Source organism: Uloborus diversus, chromosome 4 (assembly GCF_026930045.1).
Source record: "Uloborus diversus isolate 005 chromosome 4, Udiv.v.3.1, whole genome shotgun sequence".
In the NCBI taxonomy this organism is placed as follows: Eukaryota; Metazoa; Arthropoda; class Arachnida; order Araneae; family Uloboridae; genus Uloborus; species Uloborus diversus.
This window is the reverse complement of record NC_072734.1, coordinates 174,830,181-174,848,859: the sequence shown is the minus strand read 5'-3', so window position 1 is coordinate 174,848,859 and position 18,679 is coordinate 174,830,181.

Below are 18,679 nucleotides of genomic sequence, written 5' to 3'. Positions count from 1 at the left end.
TTTAGCTCTGGTAAGTTGTATTTTGGACAACTCCTGAGCCACTTGAAATATTTCCACTGCCTGAAATTAACAAAATGCAAATTAAATACGAAAGGTGCTTCGGTAGTTAATTGAATTTATCTATTTCAAATGCTACTTAAATTAAATTAGAATAAATCCGTTTAAAGTTTGAGCAGAGTACATTTGGAACTCGAATTAAAGGAAAAGGAATTCAAGTTCCTGAATTTGTTCTGTTGCTCAGTAGGAATCGATTTTTCTGAAAAGTAAAGATGAAATAATTTCTGCTTTGAATCTATTTTCTTAAAAAGAAAGAGTTTGTCTGTTCTTACATACAACAGACAAGTCTTCTTAGCATCTTGTAAAGTACCGGGTGATTCAAAAGTCAGGACCAACTCTAAAAATTAATTACTTCAAAACGAATAAAGATAAAAAGATACAGTTTACACTAAACGGATGGAAAAAAAGCCGGGTTTCGTCTAGCAACAAAACAAAAATAGTTCTGTTGACGACCAGCAGATGGCGCTATCGGATTTCTGATCTAGAATCTTGCAAAGCAACAAAAGATATAGAAAGAAGCAACGGCAACAGGTTATGTTAGTCGAAGCTAATATGCAGCTAAATGCTGTCCATAGTTGAGAAAGCGCGTTTAGTCAAATTGTATTATAAGAATCACGGAGAAATCAAAACCTATAGTGCCATCTGTTGGTCGAAAACAGAACTATTTTTGTTTCATTGCCGCACAAATATACGGCTTCTTTTCGTTTCGTTCAGTGCAAACAGCATCTTTTTTATCTTTATTCGTTTTCAAATTATTCAATTTTAAAGCTGTTCCCGACTTTTGGATTACCCTGTATATCTGTATTAAAAATGTACATACATTTCGTTTTGCGTTTTATTTACTAAGTAATTCATAAGACAGCGAGTCACTTAATTCATAGCAACATCTTGAATTTGTTTTTATACAGCAAAATGTTTGTTTGTACGCCTTTGCTAGTCTGTTTCTGCTGTCCTTTAGAAACTAGAACTATGAAATTTGGCACAAAAAAAAAAAAAAAAAAAAAAAATAAAAAAAAAAAAAAAAAAAAAATAAATAAATAAATAATAATAATTTGAATTTTGACATCTTGAATTCAAATGATGTTTTTCGCAATTACGAGTGTGTATGTAGGCGTGTATGTTTGTGTGTGGGGAGTATGTGTGTTTGTGTGTGGGCATGTATGTTTGTGTCTGTGTGCTGGCATAAGTGTGTGGGTAGTTGTGTGTATGAATGTGTGTGTGTGGGGGGGGGGTATGTGTATGTGTATAGGCATATGTGTTTGTGTCTGTGTGCAGGCATGAATGTGTGGGTAGTTGTGTGTATGTTTTGCGTGTGTATATGTGTGGGTAGTTGTGTGTATGTTTTGCGTATGTGTAGGTGTCTGTATGCGTGTGTGTATGTGTAGGAGTCTGTATGCGTGTGTGTAGGTGTATGTGTGCGTGTGTAGTTGTGTATGTATGCGCGTGTGTGTAGGACATGGACGCAACCTGAAGACGGCTTCCGCTGTAGGAGCAGCATCGTGAGGACCCGGTCGACGGTGATGCTGCAGAGGGTGGCGGGGGGAAAGAAAATCAAAGGACATCAAAACAGTCAAATAAAAGCAATAAGCAATCGTGATTGCTCAAAAAAATCACTATAGAGCCGAGTGCTTCAAAGTGACTTTTTTTTTTCTTTCTTTCTTTTTTTTTTTGCCCGACATTTTATCTCTCAACTCAATTTTATACTACTCTTTAAGTAGAACTTTTAAATAAATTTCTAAAAATAGGACTAACATTCTTGCGCATGCATAGTTATTTGTGATTCCAAACTCAAAGAAATGTTCTTGAAAAAGGTAAATCGAGGTTTTCATATTTGAATCATCGAGAAATGATAAAATGGAGGGAGTGAAGACTTTCATTCGTGAAGCTAAGACCAAAAAGTCACGTGATACACTTGAAAGAAAAGCATTGAAAGAAATCGAGTTTCTTTCGCTAGTTTCACACAGAACGTGTCAACCATGCGCCGTCATTGAGTCACGTGACTTGAATTCTTTGCCTCAGAGTTTGCTAAGCCAATGATTGGACTAGCTCCCTCCATTTACTAATTCCTGCTAGAGAAAATAAATTCATTACAATAAGCAATATGATAACATGTTTGGCAGAAATACATATTAAGCTGTTTTAATCGTAAGTTTTTCTCTATCTTTATTTATTTATGTATTTTATTAAAACCAAATGTCTCTACTAAAGCCACCCAAAGAGATAATTGATTTCTATACCAAGCTGATTGGAAAATAGTTTCGTGTTCAAAGTATGAAATTATTTTCATTCACAAAAATTTAAATCGTTTGGATGCAATTTTCTTCAGCTATGGTTCTTTTAGAAGGCCAAATTTAACAGCTAAAGTTATTTTCCATTTGGATAAGTTCTACTTATTCTAGACAAAACACTTGAAATTAATGGAACATACTTTGACGAGAGAAAATGATCTTTTATATAATCAAAGACTATAGGACGCTTTGAAGTGCAGAAAAATAAATTTCCTCTAATCGTTTTCCAATGAGTATTATCAGGATAAGGTGCATTTAAAAATAATCGATAGTTCTGTAAAAGAATGAAGAGGGGAAAAAAATCTCGATCTAATTTTATTGAGAATTAAAATAAAACTTTGATTTTGCCATTAGCTAAAGTGCAGAAGGAATTTTTCACTAGCAGTAATAAAAGGATTAGTATGTAGAAAAATTGAAAATATGTTTTTTTATTCGAACACTTTGAAGTTACTTTAAAATTTAAATATTTAAGGATTATTGAAGCATTAAAAGAATGATCTTTCTTAATATTTTCTGTTCAGAGCTCTTATGTTTCGAAATAGAGCTTTTCCTAAAAACTTAGGGAACTTTTTTCTAAGAACGTTGTTCTAGGTCTAAATCTTTCAGGAAATTACGTTCATAACACTGTTAATTTTACGACGGTAAGTGCTAGTTTACTATAATATCGCCATAATCTACCCATTTGACTCTATTTAGGGCTATATTATAGTTTAATTTAGTTTAGCGCTATATTTTAGCTATAATATCGTCAGAATCTACACATATCACCCTATTTAGTGCTATGTTTCAGTTTTCAGTTCTTTAAAATTCTACAAGATCAATATATTGCGTAGTTTTAGTATCACTTTCAAATCCTTTCTCCTTAGGACTATCTGGCGACGATGCATCTATTCAGACAATGATTAAAGCACATTAGAAATCATATGTTAATGTATTATAATTAGTTACGTTTTATATATTACTAGTGGTATTCGCACGGCTTTGCCCGTAGTAGAAAATTAAAAGGTCTTTTTGGTTCGCCTGTATATTTACAAAAGATTTATGGTGAATTTCTCGCCAATTGGCTTGCCTATGTTACGGTTCCACGCTATGATAACTTGGTAATTTACTCGTCCATCTTATGATAATTTTGCTCGGGAAAATGTTCTTGAAATTGGAATAGAAAAAGAACAAAATCGAATTTTCGAAAAATCGCTTCGAGGTGCACACCCCCATACTACAGAATAACTTTGTGCCAAATTTCATGAAAATCGGCCGAACGGTCTAGGCGCTATGCGCGTCACAGAGATCCAGACGTCCTCCAAACAGAGAGACTTTCCGCTTTATTATTCGTAAAGAATGCATTATTCGGCCACAATCTGGTCGGATATTCGGTATTCGGCCAAATCACCAGGGAGCATGCCAAGTAAAATCATGACAAGAAGTTTGCATGCAAAGTTTTTAATTGCCAACCAAATGTAAGACTTTTTTTGCCGGCACTGTATAACACCGAAAAAATTAATTTGTCTATAAAGCTAAATAAAATTAAATTATTTATACATACATAAACATTCTGAGCCAATAAAAGAATGTTTTACACACTTTCTCATTTAAGTTCTAATTTGTGAGTAAAGGTTTTGTTTGAAACAAGAACTACATAGGAAAAGCTTTCGGAAATGAATTCTTTTACACTAAGCAGGATAAAGAAGCTAACTTGAAAATAAGAAATGTCTGACACAGAAAAGAGAAATATCCCTAGCAGCTTAGAAGGGTAGTGCTTGAGAAAGAAGTATCCCATGGGAGATTGCGAGCAGGCACTAATGAGAGTGCAGTTCTTTACACCGCGGCCGCAAGAAAAGTAGCAAAACATAAAAACAAATGAGCGTAAAACTTTCAATCAACGGAAGGATAAAACCTAATGTGCTTTGACAACATGTGTTAACTATTTAATGGTAATTAAAGCATTGAACAATAGCACCAAAGATGCTAAGTTAAATTTTTGGATTCGTCACAGTTTAATCTTTTTACACATGATTGTTTTCTTATTTTCTTCGTCTGCTAATTATCGTTTTTTCAAGCTCTTATTAATGCATTTATTTTCGTTGTTGCCCACTGTTACTTAAAAAAAAAAAAAAAAAAAAAAAAGTTTACAAAGTACTTTGCTCAGCCTTCTTGACAAAAGTTAAGTTCTTTATTAGGTACTAGTGGTACCCGCACGGCTTTGCCCGTAGTAGAAAATTAAAATCTCATTTGGTTCCCCTGTATATTTTTAAATAATGGATGATGAATTTCTCGCCAATTTGTTATGTTCATTTGCTCGCTCATGTTACGGTTCCACGTTATGATAATTCGGTAATTTACTCGCCCACGTTATGAAAATTGGTTCGGTAAAATGTTCTTAAAATCGGAATAGAAAAAGAACAAAATCGAATTTCCAAAAAATCGCTTCGAGGTGCACACCCCCATGCTACAAACTAATTATGTGCCAAATTTCATGAAAATCGGCCGAACGGTCTAGGCGCTATACGTGTCACAGAGATCCTGACAGAGAGAGATCCAGACATCCAGATAGAGAGAGATCCAGACAGACTTTCAGCTTTATTATTAGTAAAGATTTGAAATTTGAATCATTGTCCAGATTTCAGTGCTTACGAGTTTACTGAAGGGTATGTGGGGCAGGGAAGGGAAACTGTCTCTCCCGAAGTAGAGCAATATTAATTTAGCATCTTACCTTAGTTTTTTAACAAACTCATTTTTTTTTGTTACAGAAATACATTTTTTCCTTATTTATTTGGGTCTAGTTTTCTTAATCTTGCACTATTTCAGCAACGTTTACGAGAAATTCAGTCGCACATTTTTTTGTGTACATTTTTAGATTGTTTTTTTTTTATATAAAAGTTAAGGTGTCCCTTGTATAACACGGTTAATTCGTTCCGTGTAGTATCGAAACTGTGTTATACGAGACTTATTTAAAAATAAAAATTTTTCTTATTTTTAATGCTAATTATGTATGTGCGTGAGAAAAATCAGGTTAAGATGTATCGTGCTATATCGAAACCGTGTTCCGTGTTATATCGAAACAGTATTATACGAGACTGTAAATCAAAGGGATGTGTACAGTGGTATAACAAAACCAAGTTTCATAAAAACAAAGTAAAAAACTTATTAGAGTTATCAACCATTAACAGAACGTATCGAACAAAAATGAAATTCCATCTTTTATAAATATAACATTCGAGTTATATCAAAACCATGAAGTGTTAAATTCAAGTTCGTACCGTGTAATATCGAAACCGTGTAATAATAATCGCAAATTTGGTACCGTGTTATATCGAAACCGTGTTATACGAGACTTTTTTAAAAATAACATTTTTTCTTATTTTTAATATTAATTATGTATGTGCATGAGAAAAATCAGGTTAAGATGTATCGTGTTATATCAAAACCGTGTTCCGTGTTATATCGAAACCGTGTTATACGAGACTTAGAAACAATGTAAATCAAGGGATGTGTACCTTGTTATATCGAAACCAAGTCTCATAAAAACAAAGTAAAAACTTATTAGAGTTATCAACCATTAACAACGTATTAAACAAAAATGAAATTCCATCTTTTATAAATATAAAATTCGAGTTATATCAAAACCATGAAGTGTTAAATTCAAGTTTCGTACCGTGTAATATCGAAACCGTGTAATAATAATCGCAAATTTGGTACCATGTTATATCGAAACCGTGTTATACGAGACTTTTTTTAAAAATAACATTTTTTCATATTTTTAATATTAATTATGTATTTGCATGAGAAAAATCAGGTTAAGATGTATCGTGTTATATCGAAACCGTATTCCATGTTATATCGAAACCGTGTTATACGAGACTTAGAAATAATGTAAATCAAGGGATGTGTACCTTGTTATATCGAAACCGAGTCTCATAAAAGCAAAGTAAAAACTTATTAGAGTTATCAACCATTAACAACGTATTAAACTAAAATGAAATTCCATCTTTTATAAATATAACATTCGAGTTATATCAAAACCATGAAGTGTTAAATTCAAGTTTCGTACCGTGTAATATCGAAACCGTGTTATAATAATCGCAAATTTGGTACCATGTTATTTCGAAACCGTGTTATACGAGACTTTTTTAAAAATAACATTTTTTCATATTTTTAATATTAATTATGTATTTGCATGAGAAAAATCAGGTTAAGATGTATCGTGTTATATCGAAACCGTGTTCCATGTTATATCGAAACCGTGTTATACGAGACTTAGAAATAATGTAAATCAAGGGATGTGTACCTTGTTATATCGAAACCGAGTCTCATAAAAGCAAAGTAAAAACTTATTAGAGTTATCAACCATTAACAACGTATTAAACTAAAATGAAATTCCATCTTTTATAAATATAACATTCGAGTTATATCAAAACCATGAAGTGTTAAATTCAAGTTTCGTACCGTGTAATATCGAAACCGTGTTATAATAATCGCAAATTTGGTACCATGTTATATCGAAATCGTGTTATACGAGCCTTTTTTAAAAATAACATTTTTTTCTTATTTTTAATATTAATTATGTATGTGCATGAGAAAAATCAGGTTAAGATGTATCGTGTTATATCGAAACCGTGTTATACGAGACTTAGAAATAATGTAAATCAAGGGATGTGTACCTTGTTATATCGAAACCGAGTCTCATAAAAACAAAGTAAAAACTTATTAGAGTTATCAACCATTAACAACGTATTAAACAAAAATGAAATTCCATCTTTTATAAATATAACATTCGAGTTATATCAAAACCATGAAGTGTTAAATTCAAGTTTCGTACCGTGTAATATCGAAACCGTGTTATAATAATCGCAAATTTGGTACCATGTTATATCGAAACCGTGTTATACGAGACTTTTTTAAAAATAACATTTTTACTTATTTTTAATATTAATTATGTATGTGCATGAGAAAAATCAGGTTAAGATGTATCGTGTTATATCGAAACCGAGTTCCGTGTTATATCGAAACCATGTTATACGAGACTTAGAAATAATGTAAATCAAGGGACATGTACCTTGTTATATCGAAACCAAGTCTCATAAAAACAAAGTAAAAACTTATTAGAGTTATCAACCATTAACAACGTATCAAACAAAATTGAAATTCCATCTTTTATAAGTATAACATTCGAGTTATATCAAACCATGAAGTGTTAAATTCAAGTTTCGTACCGTGTAATATCGAAACCGTGTTATAATAATCGCAAGTTGGATACCGTATACTATCGAGATCGTGTTGTACAGTACCCTGTTATACGCAGGATGCCTACATATAATTATTTTGAAGAGATTCTTCTAGAAAGAAATAGCGTTCAGAGGGTAAAAATAGTCTTCAGAAAACCTGTAATTGTGAGAGTAATCTTAGTTTAAATGTATCGTTACTCGAAAGCTAAACTTTTATTTTTTTTCCCCTATAGCGCGAAGTAAAAATTCTCAAGTCAAAATACTTAAGCACAAGTATCATCGCTTAATATTTCAAGTTGCCAATGCACTTTTAGTGTGGCGTGAGAATGGTATTCCGTTGGGGTGAAAAACTCTTTTCTATTTTACGCTTTCAATGTAGCACAGTAGAATTTTATTTAGATAAAAGAGAGGATCAATTAGTTTCGGTAGATCAGGTTCCTTGAAGTTACACGTGATTGTTCAGGTAACTACCATTGGTCTTCTGGGAACAGACGTAATTAAAGGTAAGATCAGATATTTAAAAGTAGATAAACTGTTTTAGAAATAAATAGAACAGATAAAAATATTTTCAGACTTTTTACATTTGTAAATTAAGTTTGAAAAATGTTGGTTTCATTATTATAAAATATGATGTGTTAAAACATTTTAAAATTTGTCTATCAGAAAAAAAATCCCCCCTCCGAAAAAAAAAAACTAAAATGCTTAAACAGATTAAATAAAATTATATCTTTAAATGGATACTGAAATCGTTTTAGCTTATTGTGTGATTTTAAAATGAAAATAATAATGACTTTTATAGAGTTATTATTACTTTCATTTACTAATGAAAATAATAATAACTCTACGCTTACATTGTTGCGTATGGGCCTACGCAGCCGGAGGCCGAAGCATGTTCCTACACTGACGAAACGTCATCGCCAGATGCGGCTACAATGGGCCAAGAAACAACGGAATCGGACACTAGAGAAGTGGAAGTAGGTTTCATGGTCAGACGAATCACGGTTTTTGGTCCATAACCTCGACGGGCGAGTGAGAATACGCCGATTTCCAAAGGAATCCCTGGCACCCGGATACACAGTTGGACGGATACAAGCCGGTGGCGGGGGTATTATGGTGTGGGCAATGTTTTCATGGAGCACATCAGGTCCCATAATCCCCCGTAGAACAATCCTTGACGTCTGTGAGCTGCTTGAACATAGTTGCCGACCAGGTTCACCCGTTCATGGCATGTTTTTTCTGCGGGCGATGGTGTTTACCAACAGGATAATGCACCACCTCGTAAGGGTGAAATCGTCATGGATTGGTTCGAGGAACATTCCAGTGAATTTAAAGTCATGCCTTGGCCCTAAACTCACCTGACATTAAGCCAATAGAGCATCTATGGTCCCACTTGGAAAACCAAATTCGTGCTGCCCTGCTATACCCCCGTAATGTGAGGGAATTTCTGGACCAGATGGTAAGCAAAAGGCAGTGCTCCTGACGCAGCCCTTTAGAGTTAAAAAAAAATCTCTTGTAAAAATATTTTTAATGAGAGCTCCCTCTATGTTTATGTGATCTTAAAAAATAATGATAATGTGATTGCCTGCAAAGATTCATATAATTGCTTCAGATGATTAAGGTTCTTAACTATACTGTTGAAAAAAGAATTATTTGATAGCCTATATTCTGTTAATATCAAAATGTGAATTAAATATAGGGATATTGATGAACAAAAGTTAAATGTTGTGTCAAAAAAAGTGATGGATATTAATTATTATAGAGTAATACATTGGATTAAAAAACTTAACAACAGCAGCTCTTTCATGAATACAGCTTTGGATTTAATTTAAAACCAAAACAGGAGAAATGTCTAAAACAAGAGCATCAGAATTTGAATAATGTACTGAACAAGATAGAACAGCACAGATGCATTAATAAATTTAGGGAAAACAAGTAATTAGGGGTGTAAAATATTAGGAATTAGATGACTTTAACCTCTAAGGCATTAGATGTACTTAACATCTAAGGCATTAGATGTACTTAACATCTAAGGTATTACATGTCTTTAACATCTAAGGAATAAGATGTCCAAAAGGGGAAAAATGCCCCCTTTTTATTTATTTATTTACTAGCTGTACCCGACGTGCGTTGCTACGCCAACAAAAAATTACATCATTATACTGATTTTCATGACAATCGGTTGAACGGGGCAGAAGTTGCTACTCTGCAGTGCCACCTGGTGGCGAGTGGCTTCAATGAGCATATTATGCACCTTCTCCGTGGAAAAATACATAGATATAGCAATTTTCATAATAATCGGTCCAGGTATCAAGTGAAGCCGTGACTATACTCAAATTTTGTACTCACGCAGTTTGCAAGATCAATCAATCGCTAAAAATATCAAATAGAAAAAGTTTTAAATCCCCCCCGTTGCATGAAAAGCCATAAAACAATAAAGAAAGAATTTATTTGTTCAAACTCAAGAAAAATGGCAACAGCTAACTTTTTATCAATGAGATCTTTCACGCGAATTAATTTCTGCAGCCGATAATTTTATTCGTATTTATCCAATGGATTGTGACTTAAATTGGAATAAAAAAGGAACTATCGATCGGATTTTTTTCGAACTGGTCTATAAACATACCCAGTACCAAAAATAACAAACGGTGAAAGTTTCAGCCAAATCTGCCGGGTAGTTTTTGAGTTCATGGATGACATACAGACAAACATTCATTTATATATATATAGATAGATTTTGATGCTGTTTTTTTACTAATCGGCATAAAAGAGATTTTTATGGATAAAAGCTTCCTTAGATAAAACAGTTTTTCAAATTTAATACACCGTGATGCACGTAATACGTTTACCATTACTACAAAGATACCCTTAAGAAAACTTAATTACGAAGGCGATTCATTTTCATTTGCTCTAAAAACTAATTTAAACTACAAATAAGCGAAAACAACTTTTTAGATTAGAAAATGTCCTGCTATTTATACATTAAATGAGGTTTCAGGAATATAAATGCCATATTATCTGTTTTCGTACAAAAAATTGTAATTGCATTTCCTTCAATTTTAACTGTAAAACGAGTTACAAAATTTACGTCTCATTACGTACATTCAACTCACATTTCAGAATAATTTAGGTACTTTCTTAGCAATTAATGATTTTCAAGATAAAATTATGTGAAAAACATTTAGTATAAGGAATGGTTCTCTAGAAAAACTAGTAGAAAAGCGAAAAAAAAAAAAAAAAAGTTTCAAGAATGCTTCAGAGATTTAATACCCTGTAACCTGAGTTAAATTTGGATATCTTAACTAACAATAAGTCACTGATACTGAAACAGTTTTTTTTTTTTAAGAGTATTTCAGGAAAAGTTTTAAAAGATATGCAACCAGAATAAAATAGCAGAATTTCCTAAAACACAATACAAAACTGCATCCACCAATCCAATTACACACATACACACACACACACACACACACACACACACACACACACACACACACACACACACACACACACACACACACACACACACACACACACACATATATATATATATATATATATATATATACACACACTCAAGAGCCATTACATTATGACCACCCTGCTAGTAACATGTACGACCACCTTTAGCCCTCAAAACAGCCGTGGCATTGATTCTACAAGGTGCTGATAGGTAGTCTGAGGTATCTGGTACCTCATAATCATACGACATGGACACTATCGATTTTATGCATCTTGAAGATCCACCGACTGGAGCCAGTACTGAACCTGCGCCTTCGAACGTAAGAGACCAGCGTGTAACAACTGCATCACTCTGCGGACGATTCTATTTTGTAGCAACACGTTTATTAAATAATGTATTTAACGCGATAGTTTGCTTTGTTGTAACAGTAGTTTTTGTGTACACCGACTTCATGATGGAGACATTAATAATATCAAAAATTTTAAGAAGAGCACTAGTGATTAAATTTTTTTTAAAAATGTTTTCGTGATTGCGATTGCTTTGTGAAAGCCCTTTTCAACGGTATCGTCACAGTTGGTTCTAATAAATTATTCTTTTTTACTTCCTTTTGTAAGATGTAGATGAAATTTTGTGTTTGCGAAACATTTTTCACAAATGTTTCGGTCTAAATTTACCATTTAGTCACCTTCGAATGCGAGTTAAGCAGTATTTTTTAAAATATATATATGAGGGTTGTTTTTATTTCAAGCTCCGTTTTTCTATTAAAAAAACAAAAAAAAAAAACGGGTGAATATACAAAAAAGATTTTACTATCAAAAGTAAAGTACAATGCATATTATTTCTCCAATATAATCACCTTGACGATTTAGGCGTTTGTCGTACCTGTGCACAAGCTTTTCTACACCCTCCTCATAGAACGTTGCCGGGAATGATTGAAAGTGATTTTTGACGGTGTTTTTGAGACCCAGCGAGCACAAAGTTTGCTGTAGCGCAACCGTTCTATAATTATAGATTGTAGGGACGATTTTGAAACTTCTGGAAATTGCACCGATAATTCACTTATCGTGAATCTTAGATTTTTCTTGACCGCTTTGTCGATTCGTTGAACAAGACGTTTGTAGCCACAAAATTACACCCCAGACCCCCTTCATCATGCACATTAGTTCCGCCCTCTTTAAATTTTCAGAACTACTTACGAACAACACCAGCACTCATTAAATTGTCTCCATTTACACGACTTGTGTTTCGATGAATTTCCGCTGCCCTGTTACCTTCTGCTTGCAAGAAACGAATAGCACTTCTCAATTCACATTTGGCGGAAGACTCGATAGAGACAGCCATGTTTTCGTGTCTGTAGCTCAACAGGAAATGGCAGATTGGACTCGACAGTGACTGAGTGTTTGGACAGGGTATGTGTATCCTAGTACGCAAACCGCTGTCGTCTACCTGGCTTTCCTACCGTGAAAACGTAACTTGAAAAGAAAAGGAAAAAAAAAAAACAAAAAAAAAAAAACAACCTACGTATTTTCATTTTTTGAAGCTTCCGCAAAGCGTATATCAACCTAGAGCAACCTATCTCCAGTCTTTTCGCAGATATTGCAATACTTAGGAAGGCCAACAACCTGAGATAGAGTCCGAGTTTTAAAAGTTTTCCCCTAAATGGTTCAAACAAAAAAGTTAATTTAACTCATACATTTTTTTGGCTACAGATATGCGAATTTGTTCTAAAAAAATTAGTGAAAACTTAAAATTGGGTCCCAGTATTTTTCATTTTTAGTTTTTGTAAGTTTCTTACACACTCAGCTAAAAAAATGATTAAGACGAATGTACACAAGAAATAAGGATAAGATTTGCTTTAAAGGTACATTTCACTGTTTGATTTTTTGAAGTGAAAAGATGACCATGGGACCAAATGTTTCGCGTTTTTTCTCTAAAACAAACAAGAAACTATTTGTTTTTGCTTAGCGATGTGCAAGACGTAAATTTCGTCTTTAAAAATAGAAATAATTACTTAGTTCATTAATTCTGTTGTAGCCATTCAAATATTTTTCATGCACTAATTAGATCTCACGTACTAATGAAACACAGAAATTGTGTCCATTGAAAAAGAACTTTTAAGCATATTTGATCAGGTCTTTTAATGAAGCAAGAGAGTTCGATACAAGATTAATCTAAAGAGAAAACAAATCGGGAAGTTAAAAGAAAAACTTGTTTAACAAGCTAGTCTACGATTGGCAAATACGCTATTGGGAACATCCAATCATTAACAAGTTCTAAATGCTAACAAGATTATTTGACAAGCTGTGAGAATCACTTGGGAAATCAGAAAATTAGAACAAAATTGGATCTTCTTTCGCAGTTACTTTACTAATTCACTTCGAAGTAATACCACCCAGGAAAATAACATTGGAGACTTGTTTTTGGAGTTGACGGAATTAAAAGATAATTGGAAAAATCCGGCGCTAAAGAAAAAATATAAATCTGGAAATGGTCAGAAACTACAGTATAAATGAAGTGTTAGTAGAATATGTTTGACATAATGAAGAACCAAGCGGAAAATTGGAATGAAGTATGGTGAAAAATAGATAATAATTTACAGAAAAACATTACGAATTTTCAGATGCACTAACCGAGCTAGATAATGTAGACGCACGCCGTGCGCGGATACATCCGCTGACGTGCGGATACATCGCCGCGGAGTTGCACGTCGTCCGATAATCGTAAACATCGTATTCATACTCTTTACTTCTGATTCGTTTTAAATTGATATTGATATCATTTATTTAGATTGTAAAAATTATTACCAGATAGAATATACACCCGCGCGTTCGGTGGATGTATTCGCTGCGGGCACGCGCATCTCGCGATAATCGTTCAAGTTCTTTCTTTTTACATTTAATTTGTTTTAAACTGATATTATTTAATTAATTTGTAAAAACTAGCATATACGCAAGCGCGTTAGGCGAATGTATTCGCTGCTGTGCGAATACATTCCACCCAGCGTAAGCGTCGTGCTTTTAGTTTAACAAACTATGTGAAAGAAAAGTTGTTTCTGTTAGTTTTCACAACGATGCTTAAAGCAAGAGATTCGGACTTTACCGCGAATAAAAATTCCGCAAATTTCCCGGATCAATACTCGAAAATTTGGAAATTTTTCCGATTTTAGCTCATCTTTTTAACTAAAAACTGAAGCATTAAAACACATTCTGGCATAATTTAATATTATCTTCCCGTTAAAGACTTAAAATTAGATTAAAAGCTAAACTGTGCGAAAAAGGCGGGACACGCCGATTGTGAATTCATCAATTTTTTGCATAGTTAATCGCTTCGGGAAAAAAGCGTGTTTAATAATACTAGCAGAAATTAAAAAGGAAAATGTTGTTGTTTTTTATTCAAAACACATTTTGAACACAATTCCGATCATTTAAAAGAAAGTTCCAAATATTTTATTTTCCTTCTTTTCAAAACAGTTTATTTTCTGTAAAATGTTGTAAACTGTAAAAAAAAACATTGTATGTGCCGCACCTGCTGTATTCGCCACATCGGCAATTTATAAACTTTTTTTTCTCGGTAAGCGCCGCGGCGCTTAGTCCCGAAAATACGGTACAGGTTTGGAATCCTTGTGTGCATTGTGCTATTAAGGGACCAAAGGCAGATGGGGGACTTGCTCCTAATGGTATCTCTCATCTTCATAAATAACACTCTTGCTACTAGATTTATTGCACTTTTTTCTCCCCTCCCTCAACAGAGCATTTTCAAGAAGCAGAGAATCGCTAGTTTTTTCTTTGTTCTTAAAAATTTGGGTATCCTGTTGATTTTTTTGACTTGATAGCTTAAGAAGAGAAAGGTCCCACCAATGTATGATCTGCAGTGGCGATATAATTCCCAAAAATATGGCAGCTTAAGAATGAAAGATATATGCTAATAGAAGCGTATTTTTAAAATTTTGAATTTTAACTTATGTCTTTGCGTCCATAGGCTCACATAATTGGCATGAAAATTAGTTCCTTATAACCTCAAAGCACATAACTTCCATTATTTGCAACTTTCTGCTTTATAACTTTTACAAAATGTATTTATTTCTGATGATTAAAAATGTTTTGTTTGTTTTTTATATCCAATCCCCCCTCTTTTCCGTTTTTACGTGACAGACAATTACACTCCTGTTTGTGAAAATTGCAACACTACGAAGGACTTACGCGAGTGAGCTGAAAATTGCAGAAAATGTAAATTAGAGTATGACATGCAAATGATTAGAATTTCAGACCGGTAGCGCATGCGTATGCTGAGCAGCGCCCTCTGAACGGCGGATCGAACCGAATATAAATAGACGGCTGTTAGCGAGGCGTGTATGGTTATCGGTAGTTATATGCTAGAGTAAACGTTAACTGAATCTTTACTATGCCTCTTCGACGAAAGAAAGCGAATGAAAAAAACCGAATTTGAGCAAATTTCGGAGTTTGAAAGGGGCAGAATCGTCGGCCTTCGTGAAGCTGGATTGTCTTATCGTGCAGTAGCCGCTCGTGTGCAGCGTTAAGCATTGCGCACACTGAGGCGACATGTGTCGGAGACCAAATGCCCCTGTCGCTAGGAGCAGCGTCACGCATCAGACAATTTTACTTATGCGCGCACACCAAGAAGACAGGTGTCTGACGTTCTTCAATGCCGCATCTAGCAATTACGTATGTTTTTCTATTTACTCTAGCGTTGAACAGCTAGAAGTAAGGGGAAAACATTTATATAAAATGCAACAATTAATTAAAGTAAAAAAGAAAATAAATAAATTGGCTCATTTTGCAAAATAATTAATCTTAATATTTGCTTAGGCTGTAAAGTTCAAATAAATGCTATGTACCCGTTAGAAATTTATTAATAAACATACTAGAAAAATATTAAATTATGTATTACAATAAATGTTACATGAATATTTTAATGTTGGAAATTAACTGAATAATTAAAATTGTATCTTTTTAAATTGGAACTAATTAAAAATATATATTTAAAGATAGCTTGGTGGTTTAGACATATATATTTTTAATTTTTCCCCTTCCAAAAATGCTTGGATATTATCAGGGTTGGCTTTTGGAAGTCAAAAACTAATTTTTGACTTGATTTGACAACAGGGTCTGAAAATATCATGATGTTTTCCAAAATTTCGAAAATGTCCGATACTTTGGTCAGTGCCGGCCGGATCTTCAGGTTTTTCAAGCCAGGATAAAATCATGAAACTGCCGCCCTTATCTTTTCTTTCGAGTTTTATATCGAATATCAATAAAAAAAAGGAAATAAATTATAATAAAAAAACAGCAATAGGGTAAATTTGTTGCCCCTACAAATTGCTGCCAATAACAAAGCTTACTCCTCCCCGCAGATCAGGTAATCATTCTGATATCAAACTTATATTTTGATACATCTAATATTTTCGATCAAAACAAACTGAACTTTTCAAAAAAGGAACTGCATGCTCAAATCACTGTTGCCTTTTTTCCATCATTTTATTTTATATTATATTATATTAAATGGTACAATAATGTATAGGCAATTCCACGAGTAATCTACTGACAGTTTTAGAGCAAAACAGTGACTATTTTTGTAAACTTCAATGCAAAATATGCGTTGAGCTAACGAAATTTTCTTCTGGATTATTGTATCTTTTAAGCTAAATTTAATGGTCTAAAATTGAATTCTCGAAATGTATTTTGGTTGATTTTTAAAAATTTGTTAAAAAAACGGTATTTGAATGACATTTTGAAAAGTACGGTGTCAGTCAGTTACCATACTTTTGATAATGTTTTAAAAATCATCCAAAGTGTATTTCAAGAATTCAATTATACCAGTAACTTAATAAATGAATCAAATTAATAAAACTACCTTTTAGACAAAAAGAAGAGTAAAAAATATCAGATACTACAATTTTTTTTTAAAATAAATATCAGATATATATCATGACATATATATCAGCGAGCATTGCTGACAAGTGTGAAATATTTAGTTTTAACTGTTGAAAACTGACAACAAATAGAATTGCGATTGCAGTAAAAAACCAAAGCAGTCACTAAATTTAAATTATTTCCAAAAATGTTTACGAAATAATGTGAAAATTAAACTACAGGCCCATTTCATGGAAAAGTCAAGCCTCTATCCGTCCCGTAACGGCACATATATTTCATTAAAAAGTAACAATGATAATGGCGACATTTTTTTAAAAAGAAAGTATACATAAATTTGTGATTTGTTAAGCAGAAAAATATTGTTCGTTAGTATTTTAAAGTATTATTTTTATTAAAATATAGGTGGCGGCACTGAGGGACAAAACGACCGCTTTCCGTGAACTAGCCCTAAACAGCAATTAAAACTTTGTAGAATAAATTAATTTTTCCCCCATCTCGTGCCACTCTTTTTCAGTCGCATATTTATTCGAATAATCATTAAGTGTGTAATTATGCAACACTTCATCATGTTTTTAACCGGCTATTATTGACTTCGTATTCCTTAGCAGCCGCCATATTTGAAGACAAGGGTGAGACACGTTCCAAAATAGCGCAAGTGCTATTCAGAGGGCAGACATGAAACACGGACAAGACACGACGAACTTGTCGCGGTCTTTCCGGTGTGCGCACAAAAGGGAGAAATAACTGGTTTCTCCATGAGCTATTGTGAAGACATTTTAGTCACAGACACATGTCTGCTCAATGTGCGCGCTGCCTAACAGCAGCACAATTATGCGTGTTTGGAAGCAGTGGACGGACGAGGGTCGGACAACTCGGAAATCCGGGAATGGACAGCGAAATGTGACGTCAGCTCGCGATGACAGACACCTGGTGCGTATGGCACTGACGGACCACACAGCTTCTTCTAGACAATTGGCAGCACAGTAGTCAACAGCTACAGGTGTTTCATTGTGTGCTTCATCAATTCGGAGACGTCTGCTGCAGCGTGGGCTGCGCGCAAGGATTCCTTTATACAGGATTCCTCTCACGCAAAACCATCGCCGCCTGCGGCTACAATGGGCCAATGTGCATAAGAGCTGGCGACCTGATTGGCAGCAGGTCGTCTTTTCTGACGAATCCCGCTTCAATTTGTGGCACCATGATGGCTGAATTCGTGTCTGGCGCTATTCCGGTGAACGGCACATTCCGGTGTGCATTATCGATCGCCACAGTGAAAGAACACGCGGAGTTATGGTCTGGGATGCCATAGCATATCATGGACGTTCACAATTGCTACGAATTGTGGGCAATTTGAACAGTACCCGATACATTAACGAAGTTTTACAGCCCCAAGCTATTCCTTTCCTGCAAGGATTGCCAGGGGCTGTATTCCAGCAGGATAATTCCCGTCCACATGTCGTCAGGACTGTCAAATCCCACCTTGATTCGCAGCAGGTACAGCTTCTTCCTTGGCCTGCATATTCCCCGGATATGTCACCGATTGAACATGTGTGGGATTTCGTTGGGCGGCGTCTCGCTCGTGATCCTCTTCCTGTTGCTTCGACAGACGAACTTTGGTAGCTCAAACAAACAATATGGAATACTCTTCCGCAGGCAGATATTCAAACTTTGTTTCACTCCATGCCAAGTCGTGTACCAGCTGTTATTGCGGCGCGTGGTGGCCACACAAAATACTAATTTCTATCTCTTTTCATTGTTTGTTTG